The following is a 20,741-nucleotide window of genomic DNA, read 5'->3' as shown; positions in this document are numbered from 1 at the left end:
GAAACAATGACCAACACCTTGGCCTGTCAAGTTGCTGCCCACTTTTTGAAACACCTGGGAATAGAAACTAGGTATCAAGTTCAATCCATATATGGAGAGGGTCTACTCTTGTGAGAAATATTGCCCAAATTTACATACTGGCTTCTGTGAGGGACTTCTCTGTAATGTGTCCCTGGTGGACCAGTTGTTTTAAATTGTATGTCTAAGCATGTTTGAATGCAAGTCAAAGTGAAGAACCTGTAGCTCTTTACAGATATCTTGTATGCTTTGTTTGCAAAAGAGCTCTAGTGAACATGCACTGTATGTTTGGACAAGTGCTACTGGAGTCCCAAACTGCCCCACAGGTCAGTAGCAACACTTCCACCTTTTAAAGAAAAATGTTCCAGGAATTTTCTTCCCCGGAGTATAAATCAGATTTTCCTACATTTTGTCAGGAGTTAATTGGCTCAATGCAAGCAAAATAAAGATGTTCCTGTCGTAATATTTTGCTGTTATTAAAAGATTATAGCCATAACTCTCCACTATTTTCTTTTCTCCTGCAAAGAAAAGTATCTCTTTTTTCCTATTCTGAGCCCCATGCAGTTCCCACCTCTCAAGAGAAGCATTCGTAAGGTCAATGGCAAGGTAAACAAACAATTCATTCTGTTTTCCGATGTGAGGGGCAATTCAAAATGAGCCAGAACTAGCATAGTTTCATTGGGAATGCAGCCAGTGTAAGTAGTCATTGACAGTCCTCCTCGTATTATTAAATACAGCCTCCAAGGCTAGACTCTGGAATGGGTCAACCACTTCTCAAACTTCCAGCCCCAAATGTCTCAAAACACAATCAATGAAAAATTGCAACTGGCAAAGCTATCTAGCAGAGTTGGGGAACCAGTGCACCTCTTTGTCGTCTATATATTTTCAACTACAAGTCTCATCAGTCCTAGCTGGTATGCCACTAGACTGATGGGAGTTATCTGGGGGTTCCAGGTTGGGGAAAGCAATGTAAGTACTCAGCTAAGACTCTGTTCTTGTGAAGATTAACACTGAGTACTGAACCCAGCCTGGAGAAGATGCTGTTGGGTAGCAGTGAAGGAGTGGGGAGCCTCCAGGCCATTTTGGCCAAGCCATACAGGCACTTTGAAACCCTAAGTATCTTCTGATTGTCTGGTCTTTGGAGTGCAGTGCAGTACATTGCACCAAGGTGTCAGCACTTGGGGAGAACGTTTGAAGAAGTTTTCAATGCCAAAGCCCCAATGAGCAGCTGAGATTGGCTGAACTGGAGGTTCCACTGGGGCTTCCACTGGTCCAGCTGAGGGAGCTAGAAGTGGAGGATTTTCCTTTCCTTCCTCAAAAAGCAGTTTGAAGGTTCTGACACAAGTTGATGGGGATTGTGGTTGTTGCCAACCATCTGTCTCAAGAGACAATGGAGTTTGCCTCCAGGTCTGAAGTCAAACCACTGCACTAACAGCACCCAAGTGACCTCCTGGGTAGTGTGTATGGAGGTCCTGGGGCGCTCAGACTACAAGACTTCCTCTGGACCATGTTATGGTCCAAAGGAAAGCAGAGCAATATGTTTGGCACCAGCTTGGCTGCAGGAGTTGCTGGAAGGAGGCATACAAGGCACCAGCCAACCGTCTTAGAGAAATAAAGACAATGAAGGGTAAATAATATTGAACCCTATCAGTAAAAAATAAACAACTCCGGACAGTTTATGTAGAGGAGATCTGTAGGCTCTAATACTTTTTGGATTGGACATGACCCATTATAGATGTCCACTCCCTTTCAGACTTCCTTTCACAAACTTTTTCAAGATACAAGTTTATTTTTATTCAAGTAATTTTAACAAATTTTGACTAGGCTGCAGTGTATTGTATAACAATAATGAGGAAGATAAGCTGTTAGAACTGATTCTAAATTTATGAAGGCAATCACTGGGTCATTCAGCAAAGAAAACAAAAAGAACTTTTGACTATTTAAAATTCATTTACATAAGCCCTGTAAATAACTGCAGTTACTGGGATAATTTGCCCTTGTATTACTTTTAAACAAATCTGTACACATACAGAGAAAGAGAATGAGAGAACAAGAAGGAGACCAGGACCAAGACTTATTTTATAGGCAAAGTCTTGCCCTGCCCTGTGTCCTCCTTTAGTGTCTTTACTTGACTGCAATGTGTCCTTAAACTGTGATACCTCACTTCTTGGATGTCTCTCTCTCTCTCTCTCTCTCTCTCTCTCTCTCTCTCTCTCTCTCTCTCTCTCTCTCTGCGTGTGTGTGTGATGTGACTCTGACCAGACCCACTTTTACCATACTCACCACTGGCATGTGACCTACAGTATGTTTCCTACAAGGGAAGATGGCCTCTTGCTGTCTCCATCTCTGCTTTAATCACAAAAGGGGAAGATTCCCATTTGGGAAATGCCTTTCTACTTCCTGCCTTTGGCTACATCTGAGTGCTGTGAGTTTGGAGCTACTTGTATCCAGAAATGCAGACTTCTGTGAAATCCTGATGCCACTAGGTCAATGGCAAGTCCTCTGCTGAATTTGAAATGATCAAGACTGATGAAAACATTAATAAGTGTTTGTATTACTGCACAGTATTACATTTCTGGTTAATAGAGATACTGAAATGGATGATACCTTGCCTCTTGTCCTTGTTGCTGTGTGCATTTCAGAACTCTGTACTGTCAGATGCTTATCTTATTTTATTTCCCTTCCTAGGTGAATGTTAAATACGATGTGCCAGACAGATATCAATGAAGAAAGGATGCAAAGGGATGTTTGTTGCAATGGCTGGGACAATTTATGTGAGCCTGGAAATGAGCTGCTTCATCGAGGAATTGAGGAGAAATTCATTTGCACTTCCAAATGTGCAATTCCTGAACCAATATGCAAACCAAAATGCAGCTATCATTCAATGTTTACACTTCTTGGGATTTTGCATCAATCTCAAATTCATACTTTTATAGGTAAAGTCTTCTAACGATCTAGCAAGGCTCTGGCTACTTAGGGCTAACCCACACTTCTTGTTCCACTGCTTTCCCCTTGGGGAAAACTGCTTTTTAGCACTCAGTTGGAGCAAATGACAATTACAGGATTTCCCAGATTGATGTTTGCTCTGATTTACAGCTAAAGAGTGGCTTTCCCTGAGAAAGGAGCAGGGCAAGGGGAAAACTGCTTGAACTCATGCCTAGGAAACAAAGGTCAACAGAAAACCATTTAGACTTGTGCTTCCTAGGCATGGGACAATCAGAAGTGTGGACAAACCCTCAGCCTGCGACTCTGCAGCTTCTAACTCTGTTTCTTGATTACTGCTAGGCATTGAGACCTAATACCCTGTGACTAACAGCTAAAATAAAACCCTGATGTAGTAGTAAAGAGCATTGTTACTTTTATCTTAGCCCAGTCCTTATCTGAACAATATGAATTCTGTGCCTCGCTAAAAACAAACACCTTTACGTTCTCAGACTGCTACAATTATATAAAAAGGAAAAGTGGCTTTATAATTTGTTTTGTTTGGATATGAATAGGGCATGTTTTGTATTGCTGTTGATGCAATGTACTAGCATTTTCTACAGGCATGTCAATTTTTCCTATTAGAAATTGCAGTCTTTATAAGTGACGAGAGCATTTCATAGCAATTGTAAGGACAGGCTTTCTGTTGGCAACCTTTGACATACCGCCCTGTACTTGGTGACTTTGTGTCCTGAACTTTAACCTTAACTTCCTTTCACTGTATAAACATCATCTCAATTTTGCCCTGGAGGATGCTGTTTCTAGGAGCACTGAAATGTGAGGAGAGCTTAGATTTGTTTGTGTTTGTTTGACTCATGCAAGAAACTGTCTGCCTGAATAGACGTGTGTCATCTGATTTTACTTTGCGCAGCATAATTATATTCAGATGCAAGGAGTGTGATCTTGGATGTTGGGCATCTAAGCTTGTCTTTAAACTTTTCTTTTTAATCCATTAAATCTTTTCTTAACTAAGAGGAAGCGAGGAAACCCAACAACTGTATTTTTGTGATGGCAATAACCTTCGCCCCCCAAAATCCACACAGTATGGCCTATAAATGACTAGCTTGTTTCTCTGGGTTGGAAAATGGCAGCTTATATAGCTATTCCTTGATGTGTACTGTTAATTAGCCGTGGGGATCTTCCCAGATAGTGCCAATAAAACAGGTCATAAAAAGTAATCTGGACCCAGTCATCATGGAATTCAACTGATAAACTTTAATGCTTCTTCTTTTTCTTCCGCTGTTTTAAAACAGCGTTAAACCAATCTGTTTAGTATCACTGACAACATTCTCTTGAGTCATCAAAGCATATTAGACCATACTCATCTGCTGCAATGGATGCAGGGTAATTTACTGTTATATACCACCTTTATTGAGAAAAACCTTAATCCCAGTTTTGTGTTAATGGAACAAGTTTCGGTGGGCATTTTATAGCTATAATTAAATTTTTCAGTGAGAAAGAATATAATTTTATTCAGCTGAAGTGTACTATAGTCTGAAACTTAAGCACATCCCAGACAAAAAAAAAATCCTTCAGACACAAGTTGCAGTAATCGTGCACTATTGAGGTCAGCACTTGCATGACAAACATCCCAGGAATTACAACCTTGAGTTGCATAGGTAAGCCTTCTCCATGTTTGCTGGGTAAATGAACCATTTTGAAACCTGATAGCACAAATATGCACAGGGAGTTTCCTACTCCAGAAATTCAGTCTCAACATATGAATGGACCAACAAGTATTTAATGGAGGAGCAATGCCATGGTATCTTCCCTTTCCAATGCAATGGGGAATGTATGAATCAAAACCAATAATAAATGATGCCTGTAGCATATACTTGGACCTTTTAGGCATCAGTGGAGTTATTATTTTGTCATCTGGGCAGGGGCATAGCCTTGCAGTGCCAATTATGGCTGCATTATTATTATTATTATTATTATTATTAATTTATTTATTTTTAATCAAGCAGAAGAGTAGTAGCTTAGAGAGTTTTTTTTATCAGCTTCGTTTGTTTAGGTAGGATCCACTTGTTCATGGACAGGTGGGATCAAGCTATACACATACATACTTTTATAACCTCCATGATGTTATACCCCACAGCCTATGTGGGGCTGCTGAGGGCTTCAATGAAGGCAGAATGTAGCTGTCCATCTTCTCATAAATTTGAGACAACACAAACCCTTTCAGTCTGTTTTTGTATTATTATCAGTATCATCAATACTTGTTAGTTGCTTACCCAAAGCTAAATAAAAACACACGCAAGTCATACACACAGGAAGCCCTGGCAGTGTACTAACAGTGAAACAACATCAATTCATGTCAATCACACAGATTGCAAATATCCATATCCAATTCAGCATGTTAGCATCTTTAAAGCCCTTAATGGCGAAGAAACAATACATCTTAGAATGCCCTAGGTGTCCTGCTCCTGAACAGAACTACCTCTTTGTCTCTATCACTGCTGCTCCTTCATTGCCCTCTCCCTCTATGCCTCTTCCTTTGCAGCACTGTCCAAAAGAAAAACACCTAAGCAGAGGCTGTTATTTTCGGTACTCTTGCCGCTACACATAAATTTGGAGAGGGCAGTGAATGAGCAGCAAGAAGAAGGTAGGGAAACAGACAAGGCACTGGGGGGAGAGAATCATTAATAAACCACTTGCTGGTTCTACCTGGTGCTCTAGCCACCAGTGTCAGGGCCTTGAATGTGATTGCCCTGAGGCTGCGGAAAGATCTTCCTTCTGAATTACACGGCTGAGCAAGGAATTGAACTTGGCTCTCCCAAGCCCAACACTGTTCACTATAGTACACTGGCTTTCATGTAAATTTGACTACAAACGACAATTAAACAAAAGTGCCAGCGATTTGAAAATAAATCCTTCGGGGTTTTTTTTCCATGCTGTAAGTATTCCCGTAATAACTGGATTTAGCCATTTTAGAAGGACAGTTCTTTACAGTACAGTACATATGAATACCTTATAGTACAGGAAGCATGCTAGTCAGCTATTCAAAATACAATCAGTAGTTACTTCATTTACCACAATCACTTCTGACCAGCATGGATGGTGACCCAGTTCTATGGCTGCTCCAATTTTAGAAAACTCACTAGGTGCATTGCACCCATGTAGCAAGCAATCACGAAAACTGGTGCACAGACTATAAAATGCATAAGTGGTCCCAGTTTCAATAGTGTTCATATCGATTTTATACAATGTAGGGTAATTCTTTTCAGACGCCATTTATTCACAAAGCATTATTCACATTCAACATACGCTCTGAGGTTTAGCAAGCTAGTCTCTAGGAATGGGCTATTCTGTTTTCTTTCCAATTGGTGTCATTTTCATATGCTTTCCCCCAACATTCTGTTCTATTACATTTCCACATTAATCTATGACAGTTTTAAAAATATTCATTTAAATGTGTGTTTTTTTTTATCTCCTAGCAATGTTTTAAATACATGCAGGCTTTAAAAATAACCCTTATTTAAACACATTTGGGGGTATAACTGAATTGCGTCTCAGCCTTCAGATATTTGCAAATTCCATCCACTTGATCAGCTCTGATCTCCACATTATTCCAAGAGGTATGGATATCCCTAGACATCCCTTACTTTTCCCTCCTCCCCATAGGGAATTCAGAATTTATTCAAGGAAGGCTGTCAAAAGGTGTACCAGGGACACCCTGCTCATTCTCCTAAGTTAGGCATGTGTATATAGCAAAAGCATTCCAGCCCAGATGCAATATATCCATGTTTCATTATCTATATAGATAATGTGAGTAACATCATACATAACCCATCAATGGCTCATCTAGTCCAGCATTCTATTGTCACAGTGACCAACCAGATGTCTGTGGAAAACCTGCAAGCTGGACATGAGCACAGGAGCACCCTGCCCACCTGTAATTCCCAGCAACTAGTATTCAGAAGTGGACTGCTTCTGAAAGTGGAGGTAGAACGCAACGTTGTGGACATTGATAGCCTTGTCCTCCATTATTTTTTCTCATCCTTTTCAAAAGCCATCCTTTAAAGCCCTAAACGGCCTCTGCCCAGTTTACCTGAAGAAGTGTCTCCACCCCCATCGTTCTGCCCGCACACCGAGGTCCAGCTCTGAGGGCCTTCTGGCGGTTCCCTCACTGCAAGTAGCAAAGCTACAGGTAACCAGGCAGAGGGCCTTCTCAGTAGTGGTGCCTGCCCTGTGGAATGCCCTCCCATCAGATAAGCCATCAAAGAGATAAGCAACTACCTTACATTTAGAAGACATCTGAAGGCAGACCTCTTCAGAGAAGTTTTTAATGTGTGACATTTTAATGTATATTTAATATTTGTTGGAAGTCGCCCAGAGTGGCTGGGGAAACCCAGCCAGATGGGCAGGTACAATTAATAAATTATTATTATTATTATTATTATTATTATTCATTATTATTAATTATCCAAGCTGGTGTCCATCATTGCCTCCTGCAGGAGCAAGTTCTGGTTGACAAAAACCATATCAAACACGATTATAAACAGGAATATAGGTGACGCAAAAGGTATTTTGGATTCTGTTCCTTGAATGGATTATCATTAGTTATAATAGTTCAAACTGACTTTGTGAACCAGTTCCAGCAGTGGGAAAAAGCAATCCCCTCCTAGAATATGCCTTCACACTTCATTGGCACATCATCGCCATATCTCCTTATGTACTCTGAGACCAGCACTGCTCCTGACAGAAGATATACAAGGACTAGTCAGGGAAAAGAATAATGAATATATATATATAAATGGTTAGATAGATACATCTATAGATATACACATTGGTCTTTTAGCTGCATGCCTTGAATATGTTATAGACAGTAGCAACTCAGCTATATTTACACCCAAGTCAATTCTTATGTTTCACTTAATGTTCTTGTCATCAGGTAGGTTTTAAAGCAAGCTCTTCCAAGAAGGGGTAATTTATGATGTCTAGAAAGTGCATTTATGTCCTTATCTCTGGAGAACCATTTTCAAGGCAAAGAAGATAACTGAAGTCACCCATCATTAATTGCACTTGTTACTTTTTTAATGCCATATTCAGTCTTCGTCATAATTGGAAATGCACTGGAAATACCAGCCAGATACCTCTATGATGTTATATTTTCATTTTTTAAATTAAGGAATCTATCTATTGACACCACTGTGGTGCATTTCATTCACATAAGCTTCCTTATAGCCTGATTCTATGTATACTGACTCTGTGGAGATCAATGGGACTTACTCCCAATAATGACCGTATATTGGATTCCAATCCTAAGTTTATCTGACTCTAGAGCTTCGTTAATATATATTGACAGCCACTCTGGGCATGACCCTAGAATTCCTGGATTTCATTTATTAGTGTTTGAGCTAACCCATTTCAGGCAACACTGGTCCTGTGTCTGGCATAGAAACATTGAGACTTCACTAGCTTCAGTTGGACTAAAGTATACAGAGTTGGGCAAAATATAGCATCGTTTGGGCATCATTTGGTGTTTAGGTTTCCAGCACTGGTGTGCAAATACTTTATACATGCTTTAAGGAATCATATATCCTGTTTAAACAACAGTCTTCTGGTTTCATAAGTATATTTATCTCAATTTTGTTCCTGCCCTCTTCTCGCATACAAGCTATGATTGTACAAAGAGAGGAAGGACATTGTAAACAATAAATAAATAAATTAGGAACCATTTCTTGCATCTGCCACTTGCCTTGTTTTCTCCTTTAGGGCAGTGATGCAGACTGTGCCAAAAGGGAGAGACCATGGTCATAATGACAAGGAGATGAATGCACTGAGTGGCGCTATTAAATATCTTTCCAGAAAATTATTTGGACTTAAATAGTAAATAACTCATAAGCCACCTACTACAAGATGCTGATATAATCTTTGCTAGACGCAGGAAAAACCTCTCAGGTGATATACTTACAAACGGTCACAAAGTGGTTTGAGAAATAGCTTTACTGGAAAGACTGACAGGTAAGTTGAGAATGACACATAGGCAGAGCAAGAACTTTACTCCTGTGTGGTTTGATTCTGTAAAGTGCATGACCATTTCTGAAAAGGTACTGTTTCCACCACCAGAAAATAGCATGATCTGGCTGGTGTGACCCTGATCATAAAAAGAAAAAGGGAAAAAGAGAGAAAGTCATAACAACATTTTACTATCTGAACATTTCAATACAACTTACCTGTCTGGAACACCATAGGTAACCTGATTTTTTTTAGTTTCAGTTTTATGTATTAATGTGCTGCAATTTATATTATTTGGTGTTTTTTTCTTTAATCACTATATGTTTTTTCAGTAAACAAAGAGTCATGATAGCTCTACACTATCTATAGGAACAGAGGCAGCATGACTCCTGGGGAATATGATCAGAGCATGCTGTTGCACTCATAGGAAGGCTTGAGGCCTTTCCAGAGGCATCTGGTCAGCCGCTGTGGGAAACTGGATGCTGTATTAGATAAACCTTTGGTTTGATCCAGCAGGGTTCTTCTTACACTCTTACGATTTCCATTACCTTCTTAAGCTTTAGCACTACCTTTCTACATCTTCTTATGATTCTGAGCAACATCCCCTAAAATCTTTTCTCATGCCTGGGGCCAACGGCCAACATGTCTCGCAAACAAACCATCAAGTGTCCTAATAGCTTTCAAAAACACAGTTATCCATGTTTCTAAGCATTGAATTAATCTCCTCTCCCCTTCCTTATTACAGAGTATCTCTTCCATACTGGTTCTACAAAGTTTCATCATAATGACTTCTTTCCTCTGAGTCACTCAGTGTAAGGATTTTTTTTTTTTAAGTCATATGGCCAAGGGTATTTTGTGAAATCTCCCTCCTCCTGTCTTCTTAAAGTACAATTCAGAATTATTTGCACTTAAATGATCAACAGTGAAGCTTTTGAACTTTCATAATTTTCTAGTTATATGTTATGCCTGAATAAAAACCAGATTCATTTCCCCCTTCATATCAGTTGATGGATCTTGGATAGAGTCGCCCATGTTGCTTATGGATATAAAGTACTAAACAGGAGGCATGGAAACAAGAATTGTGGATTTTCTGAACCACTCATTTGTGAAATCAACCATGTGGATCTGAGTGAAGGATTTGGCCTCGAGTGCAGAGACATTTCAAAGGCAGAATTCTCAACATGCTACATGTTAATGAATTATGAATCTTTGTTTTCAAACAACTGAAGAAACATCTTCCTTCCCACAAGGAACTCATTATACTTTGTGCACAAGTTACACATGGAATTAAACCTAAGTGGTACTTTGTGGCAGAAAAAAAAGTCTGTTTCTAATATGGATCATGTTAAGTCATTTCACGTGCATGAAGTAGCTCAAAAAGCAACTGATAAATATGCTATAAGATCAGCCGGAGCTCCCAGTCTGTGATGAGGTTCATGTTTTTGAACATCAATCAGGTTAAAAGCTGCTTTCTAAGCATCCTCTATGCATTTTAATTAAATATTTCTCTGTGACATATAACACAAAACACCACAGAGCCTAATGAGCCTATTGTTTTGTTCAAAAGAAGCTTCCATTTTCTCTCCAACATGCATGTTTACACTGCTTGCCCTTCAGCTACACTCCAGTCAATCCTCAGCGAAGATGTTTTTGAATGATTAATGATTTTCATGCAACAGGAACGTAAAAGCAAAGCACTCTTTTCTCCCAGTTGCATCCATCACAGGTTTGGCTGAAATCAACAAGAAAGCAGCTGCTATTGTAAATGTGCTAATACGGGTGCTTACTCACTTCTCCCCATCTAAATTGCTCCATGGGTTTGGGAGTTCTGAAAAAACTAATCTTGCTTTGGAAGTGGAACCAAAAGTATCTGGAATCATTCTGTGCTATCATTTCTAAATTTTGTACAGTGCATGCATGGCTGGCCACAGCTTTCCTTTCCTTTGGATCATGCACATCTCCCTCCCTCATATTAACAATTATTACGTGCACATTGAAAAATAATGTCCCCCTCCAAAAAAATAGGCAATCAATGTTGTTTTACTATTGCATATTTTTTACAAAATCAAGATTATTTGTCTGTGGTGTTTTGCCAGTGTGCATCGCGTCAACATTGCACAAAAATTACTTTGCTGAAATCGTACACAAATTCACACCCATACTGCATTTTTGCAGTGTTGCATCAATGTACATGTGGCCATCAAAATCAAAGGTGGGTGGCATGCAAATGTGCTGCAGGACTGAAGGTTGCACCATGCTCCAATTTAAGATATATATTTTTAGAAAATCTCTTTGTTAAACTGAAATGCATGGGGAGTGGAATGTAGAGTTAAATGTATAGTTCAGATGTGGCCTTAGTGTCCAGATTGTATCCATTTCCCTGTTCCCTGTCCTCGGAAGGGATAAAGGAGCATGTTATTTATTTTGTGTATGCATTTCTTTGTTCTTTAAAAATGTCAAAGCAGTGTCTGTCTGCACTCAGAATTCCAGAGCACAGGGACAGCCGGTGTTCTGCAAAGTGTGGACAGCACTAGGGACAGGATGGCAACGTCAGGGGTAAGGTGAGTTTTCTCTTCCCTCTTGCAGCTATTTCCACATAGTTCTGAACTCCTGAACTCCACATGGTTCTGGGCTCAAGACCATCTGCAAAGAAATAGTAGGAGGGAGGTTTATGCTTGTGCAGTGCAAAAATTATTTAATCAGGTAATGCATCAAATAGATATAACCTTTTCTGTTTTGTGTGGAATATCTGTTAGTTCTCAGCCCAGAGTCTAAAATGAGCAAATAGGTACCTGGAAATTAAAAGCCATATGGATTTAAATTACGGCTAGAATCCTATACCCACTTACCTTTGGTGAAGCCAGTTGGACTTATGTCTGAGTAGTCATGTACAGTATAGGATTACACTGGAAGTCACATTAAGCAGATCAGATTTATATATAGGTTTTTGCTGATTCATATTGACTTCTGATGCCCCCTGGTGTACAGATTCTCAGAAATTTAATTTGGTCCTCATTTTTAAGCAAACTGACCTGGTTCGTATTTCCTAGACTAATGCATGGGTCAAAACACTGCCACCCTTCACTTTTTCACAGTTGTCAAAATTTTATGATGGAGTTCTCAGATAAAAAAATGTACCAAAAGGACACATTTTAGATTCAAATCCATATAAAATGTACAAAAATGTGATATGTTTTTTAAAAACTGTTTTGCATGTGTCTAGACAAAAAGAATAGATCGCTAAAGGGAAAAAGACATAATTGACTTATGAATGAGTACATGTGAAACTGACCAGAAATAAATGGATCCATTCACTGTCTTATACCTCCTCACCATAAAATTTTGGGTCTGAATTAGGAAAATCTGCTCATCCTTACTTGGCCTTCGAAATCAAGGGAACAGATGGAAAAGTATAAATGAAATATGAGGTTTCTCACCATTTGTTTAGAACATCCTGCATCAATTAACAACTTCTCACATTTGAATATGTCCAGACCAATCCATTTTTGTGAGACTTGTACATGGAATGATTACAACTGGCTTACACAGCCTATGTCTAAATTAGCACTCTGCTTTGAGATTATGTTGTGTTTGTTGTACACACTTAGATTAAGTCTCATTGAACTTGATTCAGGCTTAGTTATGAGTAGACATGTATGGGATTGCACTATGAGAGATACTAAACTAGGGGTCAGCAAACTTTTTCAGCAGGGGGCCGCTCCACAGTCCCTCAGACCTTGTGGGGGGCCCGACTATAATTTTGAAGAAGAAGAAAAATGAACGAATTCCTATGCCCCAGAGATGCATTTTAAATAGAAGGACACATTCTACTCATGTAAAAACACGCTGATTCCCGGACCATCCACAGGCCGGATTTAGAAGGCGATTGGGCTGGATTTGGCCCCCAGGCTTTAGTTTGCCTACCCATGTACTAAACTTTCTGGAATAACCTTGCTTTAGATCAGTAACTGCTGATTATGTTCACAGCTCCAAAGTGAATAAGAAGAGTATGCTTTTAGTCAAACTCAAGAAAGGAAAGGTGGATGAATGCAACATGGCATAGAAAGGAATACACTAAACACGTGAATGTGGGTGGATGAATCTGTTAATTTTGGCTTCTTGCAGGTTCTCATTTTTCCTGTCTTAAGTTCAGTTCTCCAAACTTCCACATCAGTATTATTTAACAAGTTTTCATGAAAATTCATCAGCATTCACCTGGGAGACCACTGTAAGCATATAGAAACAAGAAAAGATTTTGATTCACTTGTAGTGTAAAAATCATTATGGACAATATGGTTTGATATAAAAATTGGAGTTCTGATGAGTATGCACTTGTAGATGTTTAAAATGAGACCCCACAGAGGAGATGGGGAGAAGTCTCGAGATTCAGAAAATCTCTTTACAGTGATACCTCGGGTTAAGTACTTAATTCATTCCAGAGGTCCATTCTTAACCTGAAACTGTTCTTAACCTGAAGCACCACTTTAGCTAATGAGGCCTCCTGCTGCTGCCGCGCCGCCGGAGCACAATTTCTGTTCTCATCCTGAAGCAAAGTTCTTAACCTTAAGCACTATTTCTGGGTTAGCGGAGTCTGTAACCTGAAGCATATGCAACCCGAGGTACCACTGTATACAGATATGTTTTTACAAGTTTGCGTTTAAGTGTACTTTGTATTTGTAAAACCAATAAAAATTATTTTTTTAAAAAACACATCAGCATTTCAGCACTAATTTATTCCAATGGACACATGTTTGTATGAAGGTTTCCCCAAATATACCCTAATATAATGCATTTTTGTATGTTATTTTCACTAATTTATGAATTTGTGTGCAAGTCATATACAAATGACTTGGCTGAAGGACTGCACCACAAATTGAGAGAAGCACATGTTGATGAGTGCATTTTAGTTCTCATATTGTTTCAGAAAGTCCATATTTGGTAGGTTCACTTATAAACATGAACTGAATTTCTACCCCATCCCAATATCATAGAATCATAGAACTGTAGAGTTGGAAGGGACCCTGAGGGTCATCTAGTCCAACCCCCTGCAATGCAGAGATATATGGGGCAACTCTTCAGCCCAAACAGCAACATGCAACTAAGGAGCTCTGGCCTGTGTCATTGCAGCCCATATTGCATGAGATTTCCAGCCAAGAGTACAGGAGGGTGAAAGTCCATTCACTTGAATGTGTTTACCAATAAAATTCTGCAAGCCCAATGGAATGAATGATTGCATTTTTTTTAAAAAAATAGATAATATAGTAATGAGAAGGTAGCATGGAACATTTATATTTGTATGGCTGCAGAACAAGTATTGTGGAGATGGAAAGACATCCATTCTGGAAAACGTTCAGAAGTAGGAAGAAGGAATGCTGAAACACTGAATATTTATAGATTTACAACACATGAGATCATTTTTGAACATTCAATAGAAATATCAATTTAATAAGTCCTCTTTTTCAGGTTTGTGGCTCCCCTTAAAGAGGGAACAGCTGATGAATAGTAATTATGATAGAATCATGCTCTTTTGCCAACAGACTAGTAAAATGCAGATTTTTAAAACAGAGATAACAAAACTTCTGCCAGTTGTTAATTTCTGCCATGCTTATAATTAACTTGAAGGGATTATTCTATTACATAATGTATCTATAATTTACAGTTAAATAGTGCAGATCATTTAATGAATTTTAAGAATAAAACTACATTTAAACAGCTAAGATTTTGTGACAAGGATCTCTTCTGGAATCAAATAACTGTAATTATGAGTCGGTATTCTGCTCTTACTTTAGAAAACATTTATAAAGTAAGCTAATTAAAATTCTTAGTAATAAAGTAAAACTTATTATTACACATTTAAATAGCAGAACTGTAGTCATGCCAAGCTGAAGTGCTTTTAAAAAATCCAGAGTGAGCTTAAGAGCAGAAAATAGTCTACAAACAATTGTGAGTGAAACTAGGGCAGCCTTCCCCAAGCTGCTGCCCGCAGTTGTTTTTGACTAAAGCTCCCATCACTCACAGCTTGCATAAACAGGGAATTCTAGCTCAGATTATTGAGGGTACCAGTTGTGGAAAGATGAGTTAGGAACCTACATAGGGAAGTGAGAAGACACCATTTTTCATTCCAATATGTATTTGTCAATATCAGCACTGTCCATTCCACTACAATTTCCACAAATGTCTGCTTAAAAAGCTCCAAGGAAGGTGAGTCCACCGCCTTCTGATGAAGTCAGTTCTGCTCTCAAATAGCTCTTGCCATCAAAAGTTCTTCCTGATGTTTAGTCAGAATCTTCTATCTTGTAACTTGAAGCCATCAGTTTGGGTCCTGCCCTCTGGAGTAGGAGAAAACAAGTTTGCTCCAGCTTCCATGTCGCATCCCTTAAGATATTTGAAGATGGCAAGCACATCTCTAAATTTCATCTTAACTAAACATACCCAACTCCCTCAACCATTCCTCACAAGGCTTGCTTTCCACTTCCTCAATCATCTTGATTGTCCTTCTCTGCACACCTTCTAGGCTTGCCAATATTCTTCTTAAACTGTGGTGCTCTCACCAGGGCAGAATAGAGCAGTACGTATTATTACTTCCCACTATACTTCTGTCGATGCAGCCTGGAACAACATTAACTTTTTTTTTTGCTGCTGCATCACACTGTAGACACGTGTGAAGCCTGTGGTCTGCCCTAGATCCTGTTCACATGTAGTGCTGGCAATACAGTTTTCTCCCATCTTATATTTGTGCAGGTGGTTATTCCTGTCTAAGTGTAGAATCTGACATTTGCCCCTTTTGAAATTCATTTTGTTAGTTTTGGCCCAGTTGTCCAATCTGTTAGGTTAGTCTTGAATCCTGATTCCATCTTCTGAGGTACTAACAACTCCTCCTGGTTTGATGTCATTTGCAAATTTGATCTCCTTACTTCCTTCATCCCAGTTGTTTATAAAGATGTTGAGCAACAATGAGCCTAGGACAGAACTCTGCAGCAGGCAGAGGTTTTTTCCCCTCAGACTGACAAGCAAGAAAAAGGTGAGCACCTGTTGGGTTTGGTCATCTCTCTACCCAAACCCTCTGTCAGAAAGACAGAGGATGACTACCAAAGGTAGAACCCTTTCCAAGATGATCCTGCAATGTGGATCTAGCTGTGTAAAGCATTTTAAGCATCCCCTCTACTAAAACATTTTGGGTTTGTGAAAACTTCAAGGGGCTTGCTAATGGCTCAATTTGAGATGAGAAAATGCTCTGTTTATTGGCTTATTTAATGCAATTGCTGATTCTAATCTTGTGCTAGGGAAAGCAATCCTAACCGTTGGCTGGGAGCAGAGGTTTTGGCTTAGCATATCACCTGAACTGAGCCCATGAGTTAGAGAACACACTTCGAGGTCTAGGTTCAAATACTGCTGTATAGCCCTGGCTACCTTGAGTATTACAGCCAATATATTGTTTGTCTCATAAGCAATTTGATTAAGCATTTTGATTTATTCTCGATTTTCTCTCTAAGGGTTAATAGTATAATAAATGCCTATTCCATCATTTTGCATTACTTTAGTATGATCTTAATAAGCATCCAACCTGCTGTAAAAAATAATTTAAATGAGTCTATTTTGTTCCAGATTCTTTTAATATGAGACACCACAATAATAAAACAGAATTTTGGACTAGCAATAGGCATAATGTGCTGGCATAATGGTGCTTAGCCCTTGGATTGCTTTACTGACATCTTTCTTCATTCTAATATATTCTATATTAAGACTTTGACATTTATATGTGAGTTTTCTTTATCAGCAACATATTATTTAAAAAATAATTTGTATGGCTAATCTGAAAGACAGATATATTAGACCTGGAGAATGGCTAATTTTCAGTAAGTAACTTTAAACTATGTACAGCTTGTCATATGATTCAGGTCTTTCATGGGCTAGTAAAACAATAAGGAATTTATTGATCACTGCTTGATTAATCTTATAAACACTGTGGAACTTTGAAGTTTCACAGTGAAATACTGAAGCATGGTAAGTATATCAAGAATTTGTTATATTAGTCTTAAAAAAAAACCCAGATGTGCCAAAATGAATTTTAAATGAATTAAACTCTCTTTTAAAACTTACCAGCTCAACTGTTGCTTTCACTCTCACAAAACTCTTTGAAAATGACTAAAGTTTATCATATGCCTTAGGCATTCATACTTACTTAGGAGTAAATTTGGCTGAGCCAAGTGGGACTTATTTTCATGTAGACATGCATTGGATCAGACTGTATGTCAATCTTTTTTTCATTGCCTTTCCTTTCATATGCACAGCAAATATTTAAAACAGTACCATATTGCAAACATGTAACAATGGGGCATATATCACAGGGAATAGTATTGTTTCTATTGTCTTAATAATGTCTTAGAGGACCTTGTATCTTGCTGGAATCCTCATCTACTGCATCATCTTGATAAATGATAGGACCAACTTTATTGCTAAGAAGTTTGCTAGAAATAACCAAATTTTCTGATAATCTGAAATGAAGATGGTGAATGGTAGGGGTGTGTATCTGCTTTGTATGTAGCCCCGATTATGGGGCAGATTGGGGAGATATGAAGAAGGTTTTCCCATTTCATTAAGGAGGCATTTGAGGTAAGATCAGGGGTCCCCTAAGCTTCCAAATAACTTTTTGGCTTTTGCTCCCAAAATAAAAACACTTGGCCAGTCTCCTGCTCCCCCACTGATTCTGCCTTCACATGCCATTTCCTCAATGTTCCCATAACCGTTACTTGCCACATTATTTTTTGAGCTTTCACACAACATAAAAGCCACTTTCGGAAGTATTATGGAATATGGTGCAAGCTGAGCGCCCACGTTTGTATTATTTGCAAATGAACAGTTTTTCAGACAGATGCAGACTCAGCAGTCCTCCTGGCCATCTTCTGACTTGCCTGGATTCAGTTTCAATTTGTTGGCCCACATGCAGTCTAGACACTGCTGCTGAATTCCTCCAACTTCCCCGATGTGAATGGGAAGACAAGATAGACATGAGTGACATTTGAATACTGATGCCACCAAATCTCCAACTCTCTAGAATATCTCCCCCAGCAATTCAACTGCATGCTAATGCTGTAGGGAACCAGCCAAGGTGTCTAACAGAACCATCCCAGGTGAACTTTCTGGAATCTATCCTGAAATCAAGACAGCAAGTCACTGTTCCACATATATGAAAACCAATGTGCCACAGTAGTTAAAGTGTTTGGCTAGGACATAGGAGATTAGGGTTCAAATACCCACACATTGATACTCACTCTGTGTACTTGAGCCAGTCACTATGTCTCAACCTAACTGATTTAACAGGACTCTTGTAAGGATAAAATGAGGAGGAGTACAACCATGTACACTAATTTGAGCTCCTTGGAGGAAAGGTGGAATATGAATGTAATGATGATATAATAATAATGTAACCTAATCATATACCCAATCATAAAACTTTCTGTCATGAGGTAGAATTATGATAATTCTTCATAGTCCTGTCACTAAGTATAAAATCTTTCCTATTGATTTCCCCCCTTTCTCCATTGTCTAAGACTGTGAATGGCTGTCTACCTTTTACAAGAAATCTCTCACCCTGAACTTTAAAGTTACTACTTTCACTGGATTAATGTTAGTCAAAGGGGTTTTTCTTCTGATAAAGGTGTCACCCTTGGTTCAAAAGGTTACCTTTGTTACCTCAGCAAAATGTGTTTTATGTAAATCAACACCTATGCTTTTCCTAAAATGGCTTTATAAATACCTGGAAAATATTTGTTTTAATAAAATTGTTTTTTGAGTTCATAAAAATCCCACAAAAACTTATCCAAATAATTGTGTGAAGTGTCTTTTTAAATTACCTTCAGTAAAGCTGAACATTTGCAGAATATGTCATATCAAATGCCGCTCCAGCCTGCTGGATTAGCATTGCACCGGGTAGCTCATAAAATGGCCTGAGTTTCCCACTCCCCGTTCAGTCAACAACCCTTTAAAAATATTACTCTTTTTCAAAATGTTATTACTGATTATGTACCCTAGTTTTAAAACATCATGCAGATTTGTTTTGCAAGCATTAAAGCACTTACGTCTCCTCAGAAACCGATGAGCTCCATTTCTCTCAAAGCTAGCAAGAATTTCCAGCGTCTGGGTGGGTGGGGAACCACTTCCATGGGTAAAGTCTTAATCTTTCACTTAATGAAACCAGTGGAATGGGTGCCAAAACATAATGGCATGCTGTATGTGCTGAATCCATTAAAGAGTTGCTTCAGTGCCAGTTTGCAAGGTGGGAAAATCATTTTTAAAAAAGAAGTAAAAAAGAAATTAAAATGGGCTTTTTATTCCTTAGGAATAATATTACTCTATGTGTTAAGCTAGGGAAATTGGAGGAAATCAGGATTTAGAAGACCCTGTATGAAAGTAGGACTGGGTGGAATGCATGCCCAGTGCCAGAATTTAGGGGGCCCTTAGCACAGTGCCAACAATGGTCTCTCACCTCAGTATAAATAGACACAACCTCAATGTGGGCACACAGTGTTGTTGTTTTTTATTGTACTGCTGCCACGGAGGCAGCAGTGACACTGCTTATTGTGTCCCTGCTGGACCCCTAGACAGCATATTTTTTGTGTTGAGTGTTGGTGGTGCTTTAGAATGGGAGCCAAAACTACAGATTCCATAGATCTGCAGCCCACAGCATAGCATTTTGGATAAATTAAGATGGCAGGTGGTTGTCATGGACTGGTTGGATGCAGAGAAGTGGTGGGAAGCACTGGCTGGGGAATGCCTAGGAAAGAAGGCTCAGAGCCAGGGGATTGGTGGTGGGATGACAATGATTGGGCAGAGGGTGAAGAGAAAGCAGGCTGGGAGGATGAGGTGTTGGAAGCTGAAGAGGCAACTGGGTTTAGTGAGCAGGAAGAAGCTGTGGCAGAAAGCAGTTCAGACTCTGAGGCTGAAGTGGAAGATGGAGAAGAGCGAGGCCAGGAGACAGAGAGACAGGCCTTTGAAGAAGCCAGGGAGTTTTCCCCTCCTCAGTGGTCTCCTAAAACACAAAGAAAAATGAAAACAGAAGAGCATATATTTTTTGTGTGCAGACACAGTTTGCAACTGCTTGGGAAAGACCCTGGAGAGGAGGAGCCTTAAAGAGTGGTGGGAAGGCGAGGACCTTTGGTCCTTGCAACTGCCTCATTGCAACAAGATCTACTGCAAAGAGTTGCTGGGATCACTAGGCCTGCATTGTTTCTTTGAATAAGGAGCTAACTTCATTGACACCATGTTATTTATTGCTGATCTACACCTGACTCTGGCTCCTGCCAGTGGTTGATGCAGGTAGGAGCTGAGTGTCGATCCAATCAAAAGCGTCACAGCCCCTTACACACCACTAAAGCAGTCATCTCAGTATCTGGTGCAAAGGGAAATGAATGGCTGGACAGCTGGGTCAGGCTGGTGAGACCAGGAGCCTTTGGCCAGTGCCTGATTTGGCTGACTGCTTACACCGGGCCTGACTGAATATTTTAGCTCAGGGAAATTCTGGAAGTTCCTGGGACGTTCGGGTGGGGGTGGCTGGCAGCATTTTCTTTCTCTCCCAGAGCTGCATGTGTGATTGTTACATCACATGTCTGTATTTACATTCCATGCTTGGAAAGTGTGGGAAATGGAAGCCAGTCCTATCTTTTCCGTTGTATTGTACTTTTGTTTTTTTTATAATATTTATTAAATTTTTGTTTGACAATAAATGTATATAAGAAAACATACCAAATTCAGATATCCTCATTTCATAAACATCCTTGGAC

Source organism: Podarcis melisellensis, assembly GCF_964234715.1.
Source record: "Podarcis melisellensis genome assembly, chromosome: 5".
Lineage (NCBI taxonomy): Eukaryota > Metazoa > Chordata > Lepidosauria > Squamata > Lacertidae > Podarcis > Podarcis melisellensis.
This window is presented reverse-complemented; position numbering follows the sequence as displayed.